Here is a 21,431-nt window from a genome sequence, read left to right as displayed (position 1 = left end):
AAACGTTTCAATACATTTATTTGTTTAAATCCTAAAATGTGATGGACATTTGGGAAGAGTGTTTGTTTTCCTGCATGAAAAGAAGAGAAGCAAAGTACATGACTAAAAAAAGAACCAAATTATATCTGCAATGAGTTAAATTAAACCTCAAAAGTGGTGACTTTCCAAAGTAAATTCACATTTTAAGTGATTCAAAGACCAGTGAGAGGTTTGCAAGACTGTGTCTGTAAGTGGTTCCTTCAACCAAATAGAATTTGAAAATCACTTTCATTCTGAACTCATGAGAATGACATCAGACGAGCTACTCTCATGCCATTTGTCCGACGACTCTGAAAACTCTGTTGAACATGTGATATGGGTGAAAACAACAGAAAGAGCTGGTTGTACATTAGGTTTGGAGCGAGGTGAATTCCCCAAACCAAGAACACACTCTGCCCTTGGTTTTTCTGTTGCTTTTTGTGATGCATTTTTGTTTAATGACAGATGTTTGTTGTGCTTTTTCTCTATTTGGATATGTAACCAACACACCAACAGCACATAAATACTTTATCACGTAATACTTTATGCTTTACATTTAAGGGGCTTTCTTTAAAACTGAGATCAAAGTAGTCCTCCAAGGGCACTAAGGCTTATTGTGTGAAAACTTTCCTAAAGTTGGAGCTGTACAAATACAAGGGCTCAGATGTTCACTTAACTAACAGAGAAAGTGATCTCGTGTCTGTGTCCACTCATACTGTATGTTTGTGTAGCAGGTGGTGTGTGTGCAAACAATAAAACCTGATCCAATTGGATTTCCGCTGTGTTGTGCGAGCAGATAAGCTATCAAATTACATGGTGCAGCTCTAGAACAGGAAAATCATGCCTTGGGAAATTTTCACACATTTCTGTAGATGCTTTTCTTAACAATGTTGTTGTCCGAAGGGTAAACAGCTTTCTGGTGTTAAAAATTGAAGAACCTAAAGGACGGAATTACCAGCATTACATTTTTTCTTTTTTTTTAGATCACTGTGACCCGAGATGACTCAATTGGTGTCTTCCTTTAAGAATGACTAAAAAGGACCAACTAGCGTACAGATGGCCACATAAAAATAAGTCCTGCCTGATAATAAAAACAAACCCTTGACAGGAATTCAACCCCCCCCCACCCTGTCTTCGGTACCACCATTTCATTCTATATAAATCACACCACAAAGGCACAACGAGACGGGAAAATATGCATATACAAAATTAGCCGCAGGCTTATAATTTTATCCGAATCTGACTCCAACACCTGAGCCTCGGGGCTGATCACACGTCTAAACAGAAAGAAAGACGCAGCTGAGTGCACCTGAACCTTAACCCTTTTTCTATTTGTAGACTTTGTTCCGTCAATAGTTCTCAGAGGCACACGCGTTTTTTATTATTTCCCTGGTGGTGCTCCTGGAAGCGGCTAATGATACTTACGGTACGTGTTGGGTTTTTCCACACTTCCTCTATATGAAATATACTTGTTATCTCCAACTACAGAACACCTGAGCTGAACTGTGGTCCTTTGTTAACTCCCGCCGACTGGAGCTGATTTTCCATTACCTGCTGCTCATGTTTACTTCAGATGCAGGCTAATTGTAAATGATGCTAACACAGCTGGAACAATAATTTTCTGATTCTTCTTTTCACAATTTCCAAAACATTGCAAACAGTCATTTGTTTCTCTTCCTCACTGTAGATACAGTGAAGTTTATTGGTGCACTGTATGTATAAAAGGTTTATATCATCTGCAACCTGTTATTCCTATCATTATTTCTGTTGTTATTGCAATATGTTCCAGTATACATATGTAACCGGGGCGGCCGTTCGCCTGGTCACAAGGGTGACAACGTCACTTTGGGACTCTCACCCAAAGAATATCAGTTTTAATGAAAAAGAAAGGGAGCAGAGAGGTGAAGTTCCAGTTTTGTAACAATGTTTTTTTTATTTACAAGTAGGTTTAATATTTAAAAGAAAAAGAATAATCAATCCAAAAACATTGGTTGGGTTTTTTGGCAAAATATGAAAAAGGATTACTACACTTGGGGTAACCTACCAGTACAAGGTGACTACTTGAGGCCCACAGGCGCGGGGGAGTGAAAGGGGACAAGGGGCCCACCACCAGGTCAAAGGAAAGAAAACACAGCAAATCAAAAAGAATTAAAACACAGCAAACAAGCAAAATAAACTGAAAGGGCCTTACACCTCGTGAGCCACCCCTGTAGGCCTACTATATGCCCACCTGCACTGGCATTAAAGGGACCCCCAGTATAGGGCACAGTAATGGTTGTTTATGTAGGACAAAGCAAAAACATTAACCCAGAAAGAAAACAAATTAACAATTCATAATCAAAAATACTACATAATCCGGGTAACCATAATATATTTTAAATCAAAGGCAAAAACAGCAGTGACCAGGCTCAGCGTTGCACCACCTGATCATTTCCTGTACAAAAGAAAGAAAAGGTAAATAACGCCAATAAACATTTCACTTGCTAAAAGAGCATATTAAAACATAAAACCCCTGACATACCTCTAGATTCCGCTCAAGCCCATCCGCACGTGGCGAGTGCTGTGCCTATGCCGTGGGAGATAGCAAGCCCCCCTCTAGCTCTAGTGGGGCAAAAGCTTCTATTTAAAGAGCACCTGGTCACACCTGTTAGGCATCACCAATTAAGGTGGTGTGGCCAAACAGGCAGGGGGGGGGGGGGGAGAGCTCTAACCATCACACATACATACATCTTTCCAACATTTGGCATATTTAACTGTTTTATTTCAGATGTTCTCAAAAGTGTTTTTGATCCAATTTCCACCTAACTTTTTTGAAATTCGATTCACCAAAGATATATAGGGTGACTTTGACAAATACACCTTGTTTGGTCCACTGAAATGTACAAGCAATACTTGGCAATTCATAATCGCTACCAAACCATTTAGGAGGCAATGGGCATCTGTGGCTCAGGAGATAGCAGCCGAAGATGAGGTTCGATCCCTGGCTCCTCCGGCCTGCATGTCATTGGACAAGACAACCCCAAATTGTTTCCAGAGGCTGGATTATCAGCGTGTGGGTGTACATGAATAAGCTCGAGATTAGATCCTGATGAGAAGTCTGGCCCGTGTATACGGCTGCTCCTGCCACCAACTCCCCCTCGTCCCAGTGGCCTCTAATGGCAAAACACAGAGGGTCACAAAAGCACCTGGCTACGGCACGCAGCATGTTGGAAGTGGCAGCTGTTGCCTCCGTCAGTGTGTGCAACTACGGGTGAGTGTTGACTTGCGGTGTTGAGCGTTTTAAATGGTCAGAGGACTAGAATGGTGTCGTATAAATGCAAGTCCACTCCCCATTGAAACGCTGGAGAACGGCAACAACAGCTTCTGGTTGCAACGTTTGTTTGTTGAGGATGGATAGTGGGATTGGCTCTCCATGTGGCCCCTGGAGAAGCTATTGAAACCAGACGTGAAAAAGCGCAGGTTAAAACGTACCTAGAGTCAATCTGCATATGAGATGCATTTTAATATATAGCTCTAAATGTCACTGGGGATTAATAGGTGTCCACCCTCTGTTTCTGCTGCTTCACTTTCCATAGAAACACTATGTCTGATTTGTATTTTCCTCCCTCACATTTCATAATTACCCCACTCTTCTGTGAGAGCTGTAATTAGTTGGGCTTTGTGTCAGTGTGATTTGCCATTAAGCTTGAGAAAATTAAACCAATAAAACCATAGGAACACAGCAAATCGAAGGTCACCCGGAAAATTTGATGTATTTAAATCTTGTTCTGCTTTATTTTGCATCGTGAGCTGACAGCGTGGCGGGGAAGGCGTGGGAAACTGGCAGATCGGGTCAAGGTTGCTTCTGTGCATGAACTCTGAACATCCGGACGAGCATCACGGTACAATGAAAAAGGTTTTTTAATATATCCGTTTGGCTGGGGATGTAATTCTGATGTATATTTGACAGCGCCTCCAGATGGCGGTGGCCAAGGGGACAGGGCCACATGACCGCCTCTTTCTCCGCGGTCCGTGCTGCGGAGGAAGACAGCAGTGCGGTTGCTGTCTGCACTGACAGATTGCTTGAGAGGACGCCTGTCTAAATAAAGTACGGCTCGTCTGGGATGAACCCAATCAAGTGTTTGGGGTATTTTAAGTGTAAGTAAAAGTTTTTTGTTTTTTTTTCAAGGTTGTGGGTCACTGCAGGGCATTTCATCTGTGCTGCTGCCCCTTATGCTGGACACGAAGAGCCCGGATGGACGTTTTGATTTGATAAACGGTGCATAGTCACAGCACATCATGCAGACTTCAACTGCGTTATTCAAATTCTGCTTGTAAAGGTTACTGGGAGGAAATCACTCCTTTGAATCTCCTGTCATACAGCTGCACATTTTTCATGGTTATGAAGACCTCCTCCGCGGCCGTCACGAGCACAGCGAATCCAGCAAAGGAGCCGCATGACTTATTTGAGGAGAAAGGGTTGTTGAGGTAAACGCATGGCAGACATTCCGCCAGCACCTCCGCTCTGTATGTTTTTTTTTTTTTTAAAAGAACATTCCAGTAAACACGAGATTTAATATTCACAAGCTGGGCTTCTAAGTGATAACCAGTGTGAATGCTTTTATTAAAATACAGTATTACTGATGAACCTCTGGGTTTATTGTATTCATTTTGCAAGAAAATCATGAAGTTCCTGCGCCCAGTAGTAACAGCCCACTGCAACGCAAGCATCTATTGTCATTTCAGTGCAAAAGAACATGGACATGTAAAACAAAACTGTACTGTATTTAACCCATGTGATTGGAATAGATCTAAAGAGCTCCTGTTATAATGGAGAGGAAGCCATCTGGTAATCATGGTCTGGAAAGAGCACAAGCAATCAAGCCCTTGTTCTACCACTTTGGCAGACTGGAAGTAAAAGGCTTACATGGACGCAGATCAGTCCACCAGCTTGAAGGTGAACATCACATGCGAAACAGAGGGAAAAGAAGGAATCTGACACAGAAAACAGATGCCGACACCAACGGCGAGACACACAGCGGAAGAAGATCAACTGCGTCTTCTTGGCTTTCATCAGAGTTTGTCAGGAAAGAAAATATGTCTCTGCTCTCTCACAGCCCCCAGGGGTTTATTTGTAAATGTCACACTTGTCAAACTGTCAGCAACTGTATATTCCGCCAATGCCGCATTTTCCCCCGAAACAGAGAAAAACCAGTGGATGTATATTACAATATAACCGGTTGATATTATTTTTCATGTTTTATTTTTAGATGCTTTCTTTTGGTCATCTACAAAAAAAAGCTAAAAACTGGAAACCGCAACGCAGTTTTTTATAAAATCGTAACAAAAGTAAATGAAGACTCCAGCAACGAGACACACGCACAGATGAACACAGATGTGACAAGAACCTTTCTGCTGCACAGCGGCGGACGGGCAGCATTTAGTCACCTCTCAACCACATCTTGGTTTGCGTCTCATTAAAAATGTTTGCCTGGATGACACCATGCTGTCTTCAACCAACTGTGACCATGTCATCTGTTCCGAGGTTCGGTAAACTCTTCTTGGCGTAGCTGTCTTTTAGATATGAAGTCAAATTGTTTCTAATGATCTACTAGAATAGAGCAAGTAATTCCATTTTAAAAAAAAGAAAAGAAAAGACGTGTTAAAATGACACAAATGATGACAGCAAGCAACTAAGAGGCAAAACCAAAAACTCTTTTCCTCTACTGCGAATGGATTTAATTGAACTAATTGACATGATAGAGTGATAAAGTATTTTTTAGATTGTAATGTGTTATAATAAACGTGTGTTTAGTCATTCATTAATAAAACAATAATAATCAGATCTAGTTTTTTCGATGTGCAAATGACAGAGAAATGTACACCTATACAAACACATTGATTTCAATATAAACAATGTTAAGCACTTGGTTCATTTTTGGGGAAATCAATCAATTCTGGCACAGAGTTTAAAGCAGATTGCACCATGTTTCCACAGTAAAAAGAAGAAGTCACTAAGTCTTCGCTGATTGCCAAATTGTATTACGAGGTCCAGCGCCATGCGATGCTAAGCTAACCGCTGTAAGCTCCGTGCCGTGTTTGCTGCTCTCTGTCTTTTTGGAGTTTTATTTGTTGTGATCCGATGTCCCATTTTGGTGCCAAATGTGAAGCAGCAGGGAGTCAGACGTCCAGACTGACTCTCCGTGTGAAGGCGTTGGAGTTCAGCCTTCATCCCCGCGATGACAGATGCCACTTTTAACAAGCCCATAACTCGTCTGCACCACAACCGGTAACTGTATAAATCATAAATCAGACTTTTCTGCGTGGCTTCGACATAAATGTTTTATTCGCAGATGACTCGGGCAGACGGAGAGACGGAGAGACGGAGAGACCTTTACTGCTGCAATCCATCAGTCAATGTACAGTAATAATTGCATGATCACTCGACTTAGAGTTTGTGACCCACAGGAGGGTCTTTTGCCCTTTGCACCTCCATCCGCACATACAACAACTTGGAAGCTGTTTAACTGGAAACTTTAGTTGAATCCAGAAGAAAAATAGGCAGGCAGAGGGTGGGGGGGGGAGGGGGGGGGGACTATGGCTGTGGGAAATGATGCAAGATATTGTTATTACATTATAGCATTGTTTTGTCTCGATCAAAAGACCGGACGCCGGGGGAGCTGTGTATTTAAGACAGAGACTTGTTGCAGCTCACCAATGAACTCTCAGTTCATCATTGTGATTCTAATCTTCTTTTTCTTTTTGGTGATTGTTAGTCAAACTGAATACACAGTTTGAAAGTTTCACTTGATTCCGGGCACCGCTGAATAGCATTCATTACATTTGAAAGCACAAAGAACATTGTATTGCCTGACTCGTCTGCCTCTGCTTCATCACCCGACCAAATCATCTCGTTGTTGAGGCTCGTGGCTGAAAATAAAGGGTACTTAGTACTATTCTGATACTATAATATTGCATGCCTGGATGACATTTCTCCTGAATCTTCAGAGCTTTGTTATTATTCCACCTTTCTAATGTTGTGTCCGTGAAGATATTTGTTGCCACGAGCTAAAGTTAAAGTCCAAACTACAGTTTGACAGTCGTTCATGAAAAATGTGCATAAGCGGTATTTTATGCATCTATTAAGAAGTGATGTGACTCGCAACACATTATCAAGGTTGAATGAAAGCCTAACCGATTTTCATCAATATCAAACAATTCTATTTCGATCAAACAAATAGCCCTGCTATTTTGCCCAAATGAGCGACGGCATTCTGGCTGCGGGACAGGACCACAACAATTGATCCCGGGGGGGCTGTACGTTAACATGAGCCGCCACGGCGAGCTGCTGTGTGTTTCATCCCGACACGCAGACATTTGCCTTGTTCAACCTTGTTTTACTACTGAAACTAATTAAAATGTGAGATTTTAATCTATGTCACATATTCTACCACAAGAGCATCTGATGGATGAAAGTGTCAAACCGTTAAATTGGCACAATGAGTGATGGCAGTTTTGCCCTTCGACTCCCCTGTCTCATTTGTCATTTGTGAGTGGCTTTACCTGCCGCTGTGTCAACATGCCCACATGCTGTAACGCTGCGCAGTGTCATTGAGAATACATGGCACGAGACCTTGTCTTTTGGTCCACGTCCAATTCATCACAGCTCCTTCAGCGCACCTGCAGCTCGCGCCTTGCAGAGAGCGGCCTTCACCTCACTTGTACCTCGTCACCGAGAATTGACAAACAGTGAGCCTGTTAGCCCGGCGCACACACACACACACACACACACACACACACAAGTGGTGTCGGTTTCACTTCAATTTCCAATCTGTGTTTGGCCTGAAATGGCAACACGGGGCAATTGATGAATGCAGGGTTTATGTGGGCAGTGGCCTACTTGAATGTTAGCGTGTGACTGATGGCTACATCTATCACTTTAATGTCATTATTCAAAATACGTCGAGTAACTATTGGGAAAAGTGGGTCAGAAGAAGTTGTTTGGTGGACCGACATGATATATGGGAGGGTGGCATCGCAGCATTTTAAGTTTAGTTTTGGCTCTCCTCCCTGTGACAAATCACTGCAGCACTTGAGTTAATGTCAGCGCTGTAACTAAATTAACATGAAACGGGAGAACCCACAAGCAGAGACGGCAGAGGTAGAATTTACCCTGAGGGTCTAGAAAGTTAACGCATTATCCTGCATCGGAGGAATACCTGATGAGAACATGTTTATATGTATGAGGGCTTCTGCCACTTTTTATATGCCCATTAAATGTTGGAGCAGATGGTTATAAAGTTCACACGACAACATGTTAATGTTGCGCGTGTGTTCATGCATGTGTGAGAGACAAATTGTTATACCAGTGATGCTTGAAATACCAAAACAACAACCTCCTAGATATGCAACTAACTCTGAAGTTAATGACTACATTTATGTGTGCACACTAAATCACGTTGCTGGGACTAATCAACTTAAGCCAAAAAAATTTGGAAAGGCATTTACATGGTTTGTAATAACCTGCTTACCAGCCAGACTTCTCAATGCAGGGCCATACGTTTTAACAGAGATTTTCATATTTCAAGATAACTAATGAGAATATTTCCCGCCAGACCGTTTCCAGAACAAGAGAGATAGCAAGAAGAAATGAAATGGATGAGTCATTTTAGATGAGAAGTTTGATATTTTGGAAATTAAAGTTTTTTCTAGATTACGATGAGATGATCAACACCTCTCTGTGAGACAATCAGACAAGAGGCCAGTTTAGTTTAGAAAAAAATACGTATTTATGGGAGACTCACAGACATCTTGATTAAAAGGTGAATCCCTGCTTGATCGGGCCCGTCTTTAAAACTCTCTCAGGAAATTCCCTGTCTCAACAAAAGTAATTTCCGGTGCAGCCGCAACACCCAAAAGTCACGCTGTGACCGGTTGACCTGTCTCTAAAAATACCCGTGAAAAGAAACGGTGAAACTGGGCTCTTATTTGGAAAACAACAGAAACACGAGGAGCTGAAAAAGTAAAGAATGCTGCAGGATATTTTTATTTACACAGAAATCCTCTTTCTTGATCTATAGATGTTTGCGGTCACACAGGTTTGTCGTTTTATAAAAGAAGTATACATTTAACCCATGCTGAATGATAACTGTGGGCTGGCCGCACTCAGGCAAAGTGCCTTGCTCAGCGGGGTTCCTAATACTTAAGAAGTCTGCAAATTTCCAAGTAAATGATCAAAGGTTCAATGAAAATGAATAAGACTGAGGCAGACGTCATCAAGCACAGAGAATAAAACCATTTTAACATCTTTTCAAAGCTAAAGATTTCTTTATTCAGAAATATTTCTTCATTCGATTTTATTCAGAAGAACAATGCATTAACAGCCAGAGGGAGAGAGAATGGAGCAAATCAAAGTGGTTCTCTGAGGCAAGAAAGCGTCTAAAAAAAACGTGACACACTGTGTGTGTGTGTGTGTGTGTGTGTGTGTGTGTGTGTGTGTGTGTGTGTGTATGTGTGTATGTGTGTAATCGTAGCAGGATAGAATAATCCTTTTCAATTCTGCTACTGTAAAGGTTTCCAAATACACAATTGATTTTTTTTCGAGCAGTTTAAGCCTCTGTTGGGCAGGTTTTCAGGGGAGACACTACGGGTGAATAGAGTAGAAAACCACCATAAAAGTCCCCCGTCGATTACTTACATGAAGGCATTTCTTTTTCTCGTCTTACTCATTTCTGAAAATGTGCGTTGAAATATGCAAATTGAGCAGTATCTTATCAAATGCTATTTTTTACAAACGGAAATCTTATCATTGGATGTATCCAGTTTCTCTTTGAATCACTCCATGAGGATGTAAAGGGAGCTCAGTTCTTCCACTAAACACTTAATTCAGTCAAATCATAATTGGATCATTTATATAGTTATATCCTTCCAGGGACCCCTTGGCAAGAAGTCCCCCCTGTGGAGAGTCTGCTGACTGGTAAGAACAACACTGCTTAATTAATATTATACAGACTTACACATTTGTTTTCTTAGGGCAGTGACTTGATATTCTTACATAGAGCGAGCTTAAAGTGGACATTGTGTGTGGTGTGTTGGTCAAAACGCTGGAAACAGACGTGCTGATGTTAAAATGCCTGGAGGTGGAGGAACGTGACACCTCGCCTTTGCTGAAGGGCTTCTTGCAGTTTGCTGAAAGGCCAGACGAGATGGAAATGACGTATCGGTTAACGTGAAACAGCAAACTCCCTGACAATGACTCACGTGTGGCATTGTGTAGCAAGTTAAAGTCTGTTCGCTGCCTAATACAAGCAGCTTATCCAAAAAAAAACTATATTACGCAGCCATTTTGTAGGAACAAAACATATTCTAATGTGGAAAACAACGATAAAAATCCTTTAGCTACATGCAGACAAAGCCAGAGCTGAGATCCAATCAACTGTTTTCAGACCAAAATTCAATCAGAAGTCCTGCTGTTTTCATGATTTAAATTACAAAAAAGCGCATCAAAGCAACAACAAAAACTGGCAAGTAATATCTGAAAAGCTTACTGGAAGAAGGTTTCATGTCCTTCCATATTTCTAAAAAGGGTTGTTGTTAGTTAGTGTTTAATTGGGAAATGTCAGCAATTCAAAATATTGTTTCAGGGTCGAGACATTTTTTGGTCTATGTTAAAACCCCAACGTACCCAAACTGATAAAAAAAAGCCCCAATAAACAGCGATATTACATGTACTTGCTTGAGAAACACAGCAGAAGCCAATTTGCATTTAGACGACACGAATGTGAACAGTGAGTCGGCTTCTTAGCGGCTTTGAAGCTCTTGTTGACCTAAACTTTTACATTTCAGTGTCAGCGACTTTGTGAGCTCTTTGCAATCACTCAGACAACCGCGGAACATCCGGGCACAAAGTGGCTCTTTGTCCGTGACAAACACGTTGACCAAGCCAGTGACACGGGGGGGGGGGGGGGTACTTTACTGCTGGGTTGAAGGCACTTCAGCCGTTTACTGCATAATCATTCCAGGTTATAGCACACTCAGAGAGATAAACTCATCATGATATCTCAGTGCTGAACATATGGCGCTGTGAACTGTTGTGTTGCAAAGTCACTAAGGCTATGAAAAAAATAACATTAATTAATGGTGAAACTTTGACATCAATCACATTAAAAGCCTGTTTTTTCCTTCCCGCGGAACATAAGTCAAACGAAGCGCCGACTTTTGCAGTCATTATAATTGTACGGCAGCTGCATTCATGATCTGTTGATAAAAAACAAAATGCAAATTGCAGGACATAATTATATGTTTGACAGGTAACTTATATTTCTGTAATAGCCAACTTTCCAATTTTCCAGAATGGCACGGAGAACTGCTTGACATTGATATGAGGAGAGAATTCTGGCTTATTTTTTTGGTTCTACATTATAAGTGAGCTTTTACCTCCTTCTTCACTGCACATGGTTAATAATCACTGCCATCACGTTGTTACCTCTCCCTTTGTTGCTAGCAGTGAGCCGGAACTGAGATTGGATGTTCTTTGAGTTTAAATGAATTATTTGCAGCTATTTTTTTTCTCTTTCCTTCCGGCGTGGCGATAATAAATTGCAGGACAGTGGAGGTCCATTTGCTGGGTATATAAACAATCAGAAAGGACAAAAAAGAAACAAAAGGGGCATTTTCGGCCTTCTGGCAACCAATGTGTTATCCTCATGAATGCTGTTGTATTCAGCTTTACAAACATGTCATTGTGTGAGCATTTCTTGCAGCGACACAGAATTTCAGTTTTTCTGGAAAAAGGGGAGGGATGTTTTTGATATCTTGATTCCAACCAAGATCTGACAACTATCCAGCCTTTGCTTCATAGACTCTTGTGCAATTGTATATATTGTATTTATGACAGAATTATATATATATATATATACTATATATGTATATATATATATGCTCTGATCATCAGGTATCAGCCTGATGAGTACGGCCTTGTTGCCTTGTTGCCTTGTGTGGGGTCGATTGGACAGGTGAAGGACGGATGGACGGACGGAGGTTCCTCCCTTAGAGAAGCGGGGGAAATCTTTAACTCTGTATGAAGGTGTTCACGATACTACACAAAAGCTTTTTACCTTGTGTACCCTGCATTTGCACAGTTTATTCGTATGTGTGAAACTCTTTTCAATAGCCGCCATGAGAGCCTTTCTGGGACGCGAGCATGTCATTTGTCAGTGTTTTGTGTGATTGTTGTTGTTGTTGTGTGTGTAAAAGCATTTTGTCGTGTTTGTGTGTGTGGTTTTCAGAATGTGAATGAGTTTTGTTTCATATGAGTCAGAGGCTGCAGTCAGATCTGTTGCTTCCGGGTGTCTTTGGGGCGGTGTAATAAATAAATAATTAGATGAGCACTTGGAAGATATGAAGCCCACGTGTTTACAGCTACAATCAATAACGGGATGTGAAACAGATTCCTCTCCTTCCAAAGCCGAGGCTGGAAAAATATGCAATAAAATAACAAAATCCCTCCAATGAATTGCATTTTTCTTTATTTTCTCGTAGTTCTACGCTCCACCACTTTTTATTTCAATTGTGTTGTTTTCCACAGCCAGAAGAAGTATTATGATGGGTTTGTATGTAAGCTGCAGACAATGTGAGTGTGTGTTCATGTTTGTGTGTCAATCCCTGTACGCGTTTGTGTTTAGGGATGTGTAATGTTGTGCGTGTCAAGAGCCGACATGTCTGTGTGTGTGTCTGTGTGTGTGTGTGTGTGTGTGTGTGTGTGTGTTTGCATGAACAACACATTTCTTCAATTTAGCTTAGTGAAGCATGGGGACTCACGCCCTGCGCCGGTATTCATTTCATAGTCCCATTTGTATTGCACAATCGGAATGCAGATGAGCTTCACTGCTGATACTTTAGCACTTGCTGTTTGGATTTGTCTTAATGAGCTTTCAGTAAATGGGTTTCTATTACAGCAAATATCGTGATTAAAGGCAAGACCCAGAAAAAATGTTGACCCAGACCAGCAGGATAACCTTAATGAGCTCCCACTGGAGATTCCTCCCACAGATATACGGAAACCGTGTCATTAGGTGTGATGACTTGTGAAGTCCTGAGATAAACTGACTAATGTTTCCTTCCGGGCCGTCGCCCTGAAACCTAAAAAAAAAAAACGCCTCCTCAGCTGCAGAGTGTCACATTCCTCTGAACAAACTAATATTTGTTCCGACACCCCACATGGAATTTTGTTCTATTTTGAGACACTGCTAGTGAGGCTGCACCCACCTACACCTCATGAGACTATTGTAGCTGCACACACACACACACCCACACACACAAACACACACACACACACACACACACAAAAATGCTCCCCTCGGAGGTGCTTTCAGACACCACAGCTCCCGGGGATCTAGTTGAGAGGGATCGATGATGGTTTGTGCACCTCCTGACCTGCTCTCTGAGTCCCTGCCACCTCTCCTCCGGCCTTTGAAAAAAAAAAAAAAAACACACACACCATAAACTCACCGTGAAATGAGATAGTGGCTCTGAAAAATGTCTGCGGCTTTATGTGCTCAGTGCCAAGGAGGGTCCTCTGTATCCACTCTCAGGAGTGCTGTCTTAAACAAAAGGTTTGAGGCTCCCCTTTAAGTGCTGCTATACTTCATCGGGTTTCAGCTATTTAGGACGCTGTGTCACATCAGTGCGGCTGATGAGTCCTCTGCCAAGGTTAACGACTTCATTGCAACAGGGACAAAGTTAGAAGAAATAAAGAATTACAAACACACTGGTTAAAATCACACACTGGGGAAATAGAAGGACAGGTGATATTAAAAAAAAAAAAAACCTGAGGGGCTCATACAAACATCCCACTTCAAAACAGGAAAAGAAGAAACTTTGATCTCCTTTTATTCGCTTTCCTCATTTAAATCCAACATGTTAATATGAAGTCTGTTAATCTCAATGATTAAAACCATAACAATTGAATCCTTTTGAACACTCAGTTGCTGTAAACAGGCAATTACATTTTGTACCGATTCAAAAGTCTTCTTCCGTGTAAAAATATGTGTTTACTTTCTCCCAAATCTTCCGGTGCTGAGTTCATTTGAGACTCCAGTATTCGACTGCGTGGTTCTATGCCGTCCGTCACAATGTGTGTCGCAGTCTCAAACCTGGTTGGATGGTAATCAGGACAGATTAACATCTCTATGCTGGTCACCGCTAAGAAAACATCAGCTGTAACAACTGGCATTCAGAGAGACTTTTTGGTGAAGCCGGCATTCACCTGAAAGCTCGCATTTATTTAAAGTGCTGCGTGGCTGCACTCTTTTAGAAGTATAACGCTGTGCGCATGCCCTGTGGGAAATCACTGATCTCAGGTCAGCCGTTAACAACACAGCAGCAGAGGATGTGTCTCTCCTTTCTGATAAAAAAGTGACTAATAACCTGAACTAACGTGTCGCAGTAACCTGAACTAATGTGTCACCGGCTGCTTTACTCATCAGCGCGCAATGTGCATTACATTGAGACAGGGACGTAGACTCCTGAGTCTCTTCACTATTTGTGTTTGTGTGCTGAAGTCCATCAACGCTTCCCCTACAGTGAGCCTGTCCGTCAAAACGCAGATGCGACAGAGCTGATGTCGTTGATGCATCAGGACTCATTAACCCCAAACACAGTGTGCAGGTCAGATTAGGGTGTCGCAGGTCAGGTATATTTCTTTTGAATTTGAATTTGTAATAAATGAAATCGCAAACTCTTGGATGATTTTTAACATTTAACGTCCACCAACAACCGTTCAATTCATTTCACCTGTTGCACCCAAGAGTCGCTTCCTATGCTGTTCTGGTGGGAAATAAGACCTTTATGATAATACATTTAAATTATTTCCAATTATTAATTCTAATAATATATATTATTTCTAATTAGGGAACATCTCATGTAATAATAGTTTAATCAAGCCTACGGTGAGTGTGTGATCATCATTCATTCACATACACACGTATGACGTGCACACAGCACATGCCTGCTTTAGCGATGCATTTACACCAATTTACACCAACAGTGTCCTCGGATGTTTCTTTTAGTGCAATGTAAAACTACATAATAACAATGGAGTAACCCAGAGGCAGAAAAACAGGATCCAGTCTTCTCTATAAAACTGCATAATTAGACAAAACTAGGGCAAGTCTTAGTCTAGTTATGCCTGTAAACTATCTCAAGGAGTTGTTTAATGTGACTTCTCCCAGTTTACTTTTGCCTTGAACTCTTTCTCAGAGCAAAACCTGATTTCTAAATTAATCCCTAATCCCAAATCATAAACCTCAACTACCAACTAGACCGGGTCAAAAGTACCTCTCCTCCCCCAAAAGGTCCAGAGCTCACAGGGACACTAGCGAGCAAAACAACTTAGTCCACCCAATCTCTCTCTGTCCTTCTGATCTCTTTTCCAGTCCGGGGGGATTGGACACACATCATCCACTGGGCAGCATAATCTCACACCCGCTGTTTCCAGCTCACTGACAATTCCAACATGAAGGCACAGAGTTGTGCAAACTATGTGTGGCACACGTAGAGGAATGATGAACGGACGACCGCTGCGGATGAGGTTAACGAGGACCAGTGGCTCCTGCACAGGTGACGGGGATGGAGTGATTTGCATAAAACGAGAGTTGTGCTGCAGACGAGAGGCGCACCGAGTGAAACATTGCATCACTGCACAAATGCCTGCAGACTTTTGAGATCTGAAAGTAAAGGAGGAGTTTTCACAACAAATGCGCCTCCGCCTCAAAGACATTTCCGTCAGGGTTGAGTGTGAGAAGCTGCAGGGCAGAGATTAATAGATAGAAAGACAGACAGATATACACTTTGACGGGGAATATGAGCGGAAGAGGAAGAGCACAAGAAGAAAGCAGAGACTTCAAATTCAAGTAAGAGGCTTAGTTTCAGTCCGAGGCCTCCTTTTAGTGTTCTTTATAAAAGCTGACAGTGTAGATTATCCTGACAGCAAGGGGGTCAGAGTCAATGTCATGTCTGTCTTTCAGCACCAAACAACAATTCCCCATGACAATAACACAGTTCTGTGGCATAGCTCAAAGCCAAATAGAAAAACTACTACAACGTCCTGGTGAAAATCTGTCCTATTTTGCGTTAAGACGGGGAAAAAAAAGTGCTTTATTGGAATGAATCACAAAGAATTTGGCGCTCTGGGCTATGCACGTCTGTATTCCTCGGGTTACTAGTAAAAGAAATAGAGGTTGTGAACTGGACACAAATCAAGGCGGCTTGCCCATCCGACCGTTCTCAGGGACCTTGTTTGAATTGCACAATTTTAAGTGTTCTTTCACATCGGCCAGCCACGGCCATAGTTCACGCCGTCCGGAGACAAAGACATTTGAGGACGGCAACGGCAGAAACAGCTGACCAGACACGTGAATAAATGACAGCATTCAAACGGCTCAGGCGTTTCCATAAATCCATTTAGCAAATCTGCCCTTCTCTAAGAAGCGTTTCTAATCCGATACTTTTTCACGGTATGTGATTGGAAAACGTAGTTTATGATCCTACACCCCTCTACCGTCAGGTTTCCCTGTGTCAGTTACAACAAGTTATCAAAATGTGAACTTCCGTGTTTAGAAGATACAGTTTGGTTAGGTTAAAGCAAGCAGACTGCTTTGAAAGCATTTGGGTTTGGGTGTATCGAAAGGATAGAAAGCCGTAATTAATGTGAAATGAGATGAAAAATCTCATTGAAAAAACATTTACAACACTATGACACCACAAAGTAGTCTGATTTCACTAATACAGCACAAGACTTAATTGCTACGTTCTGGACGCCGCAGCGCTCTCCAAGGTGCTGGACACCTCCCTGGATAGCTCCTGGATAGCTCCTAGATAGCTCCTGGATAGCTCCTGGATAGCTCCTGGATAGCTCCTAGATAGCTCCTGGATAGCTCCTAGATAGCTCCTGGATAGCTCCTGGATAGCTCCTGGATAGCTCCTAGATAGCTCCTGGATAGCTCCTGGCAGCGCGCAATCCTAACAAATACAGGCTGGAAAATAGAGTGAATATGCAATAGTTACAGAAAAGCTAAATAACAAACACGTAAGGCTGCTTTTTAAAGAATATTTCAATCAGAGGGTTCCAAATATTCAGCATGCGAAGCACGTTTGCAGCTCATGGCTCTCAGGGTACACAGCCTCATTATTAGGAAACTCGGCCTTAGCCTACATTTTTCTTTATTGACTTAAAACGCTTTTCTTAATGGAGGTGGTCTTTCGTACAAGTAGGCTGCAAGGAACCTTCAGAGGCCCATGATTTCCCTCATGACTTTTGGGCTTTTCTAATTAAAGGATTCTGGTAATTAATTACAATTTCACAAGTTTGTCTTTAATATAAAATATTTGTGTAGTCTTAATAATAAAGGTGCTTTCTAGTCATCTAAATCTCACTAATACCTGCATACTGCTCTAATTAGTTTAAATAAAGCCTTGGGTCCAGTTCATGAATACAGATATTAAAAGCATGGGTTTTGGTTTCAAAAAACACATTTTTTACGTACCATTTCAGCTACTTTATGTAATTTAAATGTTTCTCAATGGACACAATCCAGATTTTTTTAACCTTTTTAAAATATCAGCAAAGCTGAAACAAGCAGAAGCCTTTTGTATATTGTAAGTGCAATTAATGAAATCTGGTACAGTTAAACCTCATGGGGATATCATTCAAATAGGCCAATACTCATATAGTTAATAGTGTTGAAATAGTTGTGGAGATATGTCACTGAAAAATGTGAAAATGAATTGTGGCCTGATTAGAAAATCCCCAAAGTCAGTATGTTTTGTCTCCTGGAGACCATAAATGTGTGTATGAGGTTTTCTGAGTCCATTATATAATTTGACAGATATTTCCAATTGTCACACCTAGAGCCTGGTGCAGTTGGATAAAAAGAACATACAACAGTCCGTTGACTCTGTGTAGCAACCTTGAGAATGTCAACCTACCCTCACAACACCCTTAAAATCACACCAGGACATTGTGAAATAGAAAAAAATGTGTTCCCTCTGACCAGAGAACGCACAGGAAGCCTGACCTTGCCGCTAGAATACATCATTATATATTCTTTTAGCGTAATGAGCCAGTAGATGTCTTGTACAGAACAGTTTTTGGCAACAACATTTCTCCAGCAAATTACTCACACAATCTAAAATAATGAGAGCTGAAAGTCACACTTTCTTTCAGCAAACAGACACTTGTGCAGCTTGAAGAACCTTTGGAGGTGATCGAGTGAGTCGGCAAACGGGTTTATTTGGAAACGGAGCGTCCAGCTTTGGGGTGTGTGCACAGCTTAGCCCACAGTGATATATTAGCAATTGTTTGGATTAGATATAATGTGATGTATTCAAATGGCACCGGCCTGGCAAAACGCTCATGATGTTTTCTTACCACGTGTTAATGCTCCATTGGCCGAGGACCCATTACATGTACACAAACACTTCTCCTGTGCTGAAGCTCACAAAAATACCCGTTTGAGCAATTTCGATGCAGGAGGAGCATAGCGAGGCTGTCTGAGAGAGAGCACTCGTTACATCCATCTTTTAGAATAACAGGGAGATGAGTTTGTTCCTCCACATTGCATGGAACAGCAGCAAGTAATCCTCCGTGCCTCTCTTAGTGTCTGAGGGAGGCCAGCTGTTTGATTTCACCACCCGGCAACTGCTTCTGAACTCAGATGTGTGGATCAATGGAGCGGCCCAGCATGGGTTGTGAAAGTTCATTAGTTTTTCACAGTTGCGGCTAAGAAACGTGATGATTTATAAAGATTGAGAGAGAAAAAGAATCACCACCGTTTCATTGATAGGAAGCTAGCAAACATTTAGTGTTTTTGCATGTTTTAGCTTATTTGTAAATAAAAGAGTTGTAATTTATGTGCTTTCTTCCTCTTCTTGTCAGTAACCTTATTCCACTCTCTACACTTCGCATCGAAACTCGCTCAGAGGTATAACTTGCTTTAGATCAATAATACACACCAATAAACATCGCACTCGTGCTTTTTGTTTTTGACAAGAATGAGTCATGATGTTGCAGCGCAGAGGTTTAAAGTCAGGGCACATAAACAGGCGCATCATCTCATCATGGTAATGCAATAGCAACAGAAAGCAGGGGCTCCATGGCTTACTGATGGCAGCAAGTTCAACTTTAGGAAAGAAATATATATTAGAATAATATTATAAGAAGAAAGCAGCTTACTGTGGAATAGATAAAAGCAGCCTAAAAGGTTTGTGGGTGAAGTATTGAGTTTCCATCCATGGTGTGAAAAGGATGTTAGTTAGGAGTTATTTATTTATTTCCTTCCTTTTCTCCTTCCTCGCCTTAATGCCCTGGTCACTACCTGCTTAGCACTAAATGGCAGAAAGGCAAATTTAGTAATTGGCTGCTGAACATTCAGGGGTGAAAGACTTTCCCTCAGGAGTTGGTGGACACTAAAACAGAGCTAAAAGGAGAGGAGGTGTTAGACTTTGTCATTCAGCCAACAACCCGACTCTGAATGCATAATAATGTCAGTGGACCACTGGACACCTTTTTGAATTTCTACATTTAAAAAAAAGTAACAGCAATTAGTTATGGGAAAAATCTGAAACAAAGTGGAACATTGAATAATGTGAACATTTTGAGCAGATAATAAACTCAACCATCGCTGACCCTGAAAAAGATGAATAGTTATTTTTTTACTCTGCAAGTCAAGAATGCAAATTACAAGTACAAAATGTACTTTATAAAGGAGACAACCAAACGATTAACCTTTACATGAGTCCAAGGCCATGCTGACTTCAAATGAGAAAAGCGCATTGATTTATTCTTTTAAAATCCAGCCATTTCAGAAAGATAACAAAACATGTCTAGTAGTGGTTCCCGAGCATCGAGCAAGCAAAGATCCAGAAAGGGGGCGCTATATGCTATATATGTTTATAAAATTTGATTCAAAATGTACCTGCACTGAAATTATTTAGTAGTCATTCTGCCCAAAGACATTTTCAATTACATAACAAAACAGAAAATTAGCCATTTAATTGCGTTTTAAATTTTTTTTTTTTTATTCATTGAAATGCAGCAAGATTTTCAACCCGTTTCTCAAAAGTCTCCATGTTAATTAGAAGCTCTCCTAATAAAAAAAGTTGCTCCTGCATGAATAAGGTAAAATAACATACAAAAAAATTAGATAATAAAAGGAATAGTTTGACATTTGCAAAATGATTGCCACTTTTTTTAGAATAAAAAACGAATTTTACTTATGATTAAATATGCCATAGATAAACTTATCTTAGCAAATAGACTGGGAACCAGAGGAAACAGCTTGCATTGCTCTGTCCAAATGTAACAATAGCCAACCTCTGAAGCATATTATTTTACACATTAACTAGTTTGTTTGTGTTTGAAAAAGTTACTTATGGATTCTGTGCCACAACCTAACAGTGACAGAGAGACTGGAATTTATTCAGCAGCAACAGGAGTGTGTAAATAAACATGATGCCTCTGAAGAAAAGGGATCTGTATATGCAGATTATATATTTTAACACATTTCTGGAGAAACATAAACTGAAATCTCATATTATGGCTTTGTAAGACATGCCGCATGTCCTTGAGCAATATATTGAACTGAATAATTACACACGATATGCATTTTTGCATATAAATGCGATGCCATTCAAATGCACCCTTCATCGACAAGTGCATTTATAAGCACTGATTCTTATGAGGCTATTTTATGGATAAAAAGCACTTTTTCCAATTTCATGACTGGCATTAGCTCTTAGTTACCTTTTTCTGTGCACAGATGTTCCCGTGCTGTTGTGTGACAGGCTTTCAGTATTCTAGGTCAGCCCTGCAATGCTCCAGTGTGACTCAAGAATGAAAGGCCATGTACAGGGAAGGAGCAAAAATAGCAGCTGGGCCACAGAAGCAAAAGCTTTGACAAAAGCCTCGGACATGTGCGTTCCCTGACCTGAATAACCAAGAGAGCTGAGGAGCACTCAACCAGGTAGGCCCCAAATGTGTTTGGAAAATAACACAATTTTATCTTTTCCCATCCATCGGCACTTTTCCTTTTGTTGTAAGCTCCACCGACTCACAGGGACGTCAGTGGCAGCGCTGACTCTATCTGGTCGCCTCCGTGTCGAGAAGAGCTCATCAAACATGAATTTGTTCATTTTAATAAATCTCAAAGCTGAGATCATGTTTAATGTGCTGAAAACGATTGCTAATGCGCCTCGGCCCCCGTAGCGCTCGCATGAAAGTGTGGGGGCATTTGTGATTTTCTAACCAAACATCTTTCCTGCAATGCTTGTCCAATTACTCACACCAGAGAGGTTTCTGTCCAATAGCGGTCTTCACTCCAGGCTCAAATGGAAATAGCAAAGCCGAGACCTCGTCATTGTAGGTTTTTTATTTTGTT

At 41.2% G+C, this 21,431-nt stretch overlaps 1 long non-coding RNA gene across 1 annotated transcript; it reads left to right on the top strand.

The window, feature by feature from the left end:
- Positions 1–1,373: 1,373 nt before the first annotated feature.
- LOC119203036 (uncharacterized) lies at positions 1,374–6,002 on the top strand. Its single transcript, XR_005116326.2, has 4 exons — positions 1,374–1,444; positions 2,944–3,268; positions 3,808–4,105; positions 4,187–6,002. It is a non-coding gene; the product is annotated as an uncharacterized LOC119203036 (long non-coding RNA).
- The last annotated feature ends 15,429 nt before the right edge of the window (positions 6,003–21,431 follow it).

Source organism: Pungitius pungitius, chromosome 15 (genome assembly GCF_949316345.1).
Source record: "Pungitius pungitius chromosome 15, fPunPun2.1, whole genome shotgun sequence".
In the NCBI taxonomy this organism is placed as follows: Eukaryota; Metazoa; Chordata; class Actinopteri; order Perciformes; family Gasterosteidae; genus Pungitius; species Pungitius pungitius.
Note: the sequence above shows the minus strand (reverse complement) of the source record. Positions and strands in the feature narration are given on the sequence as shown.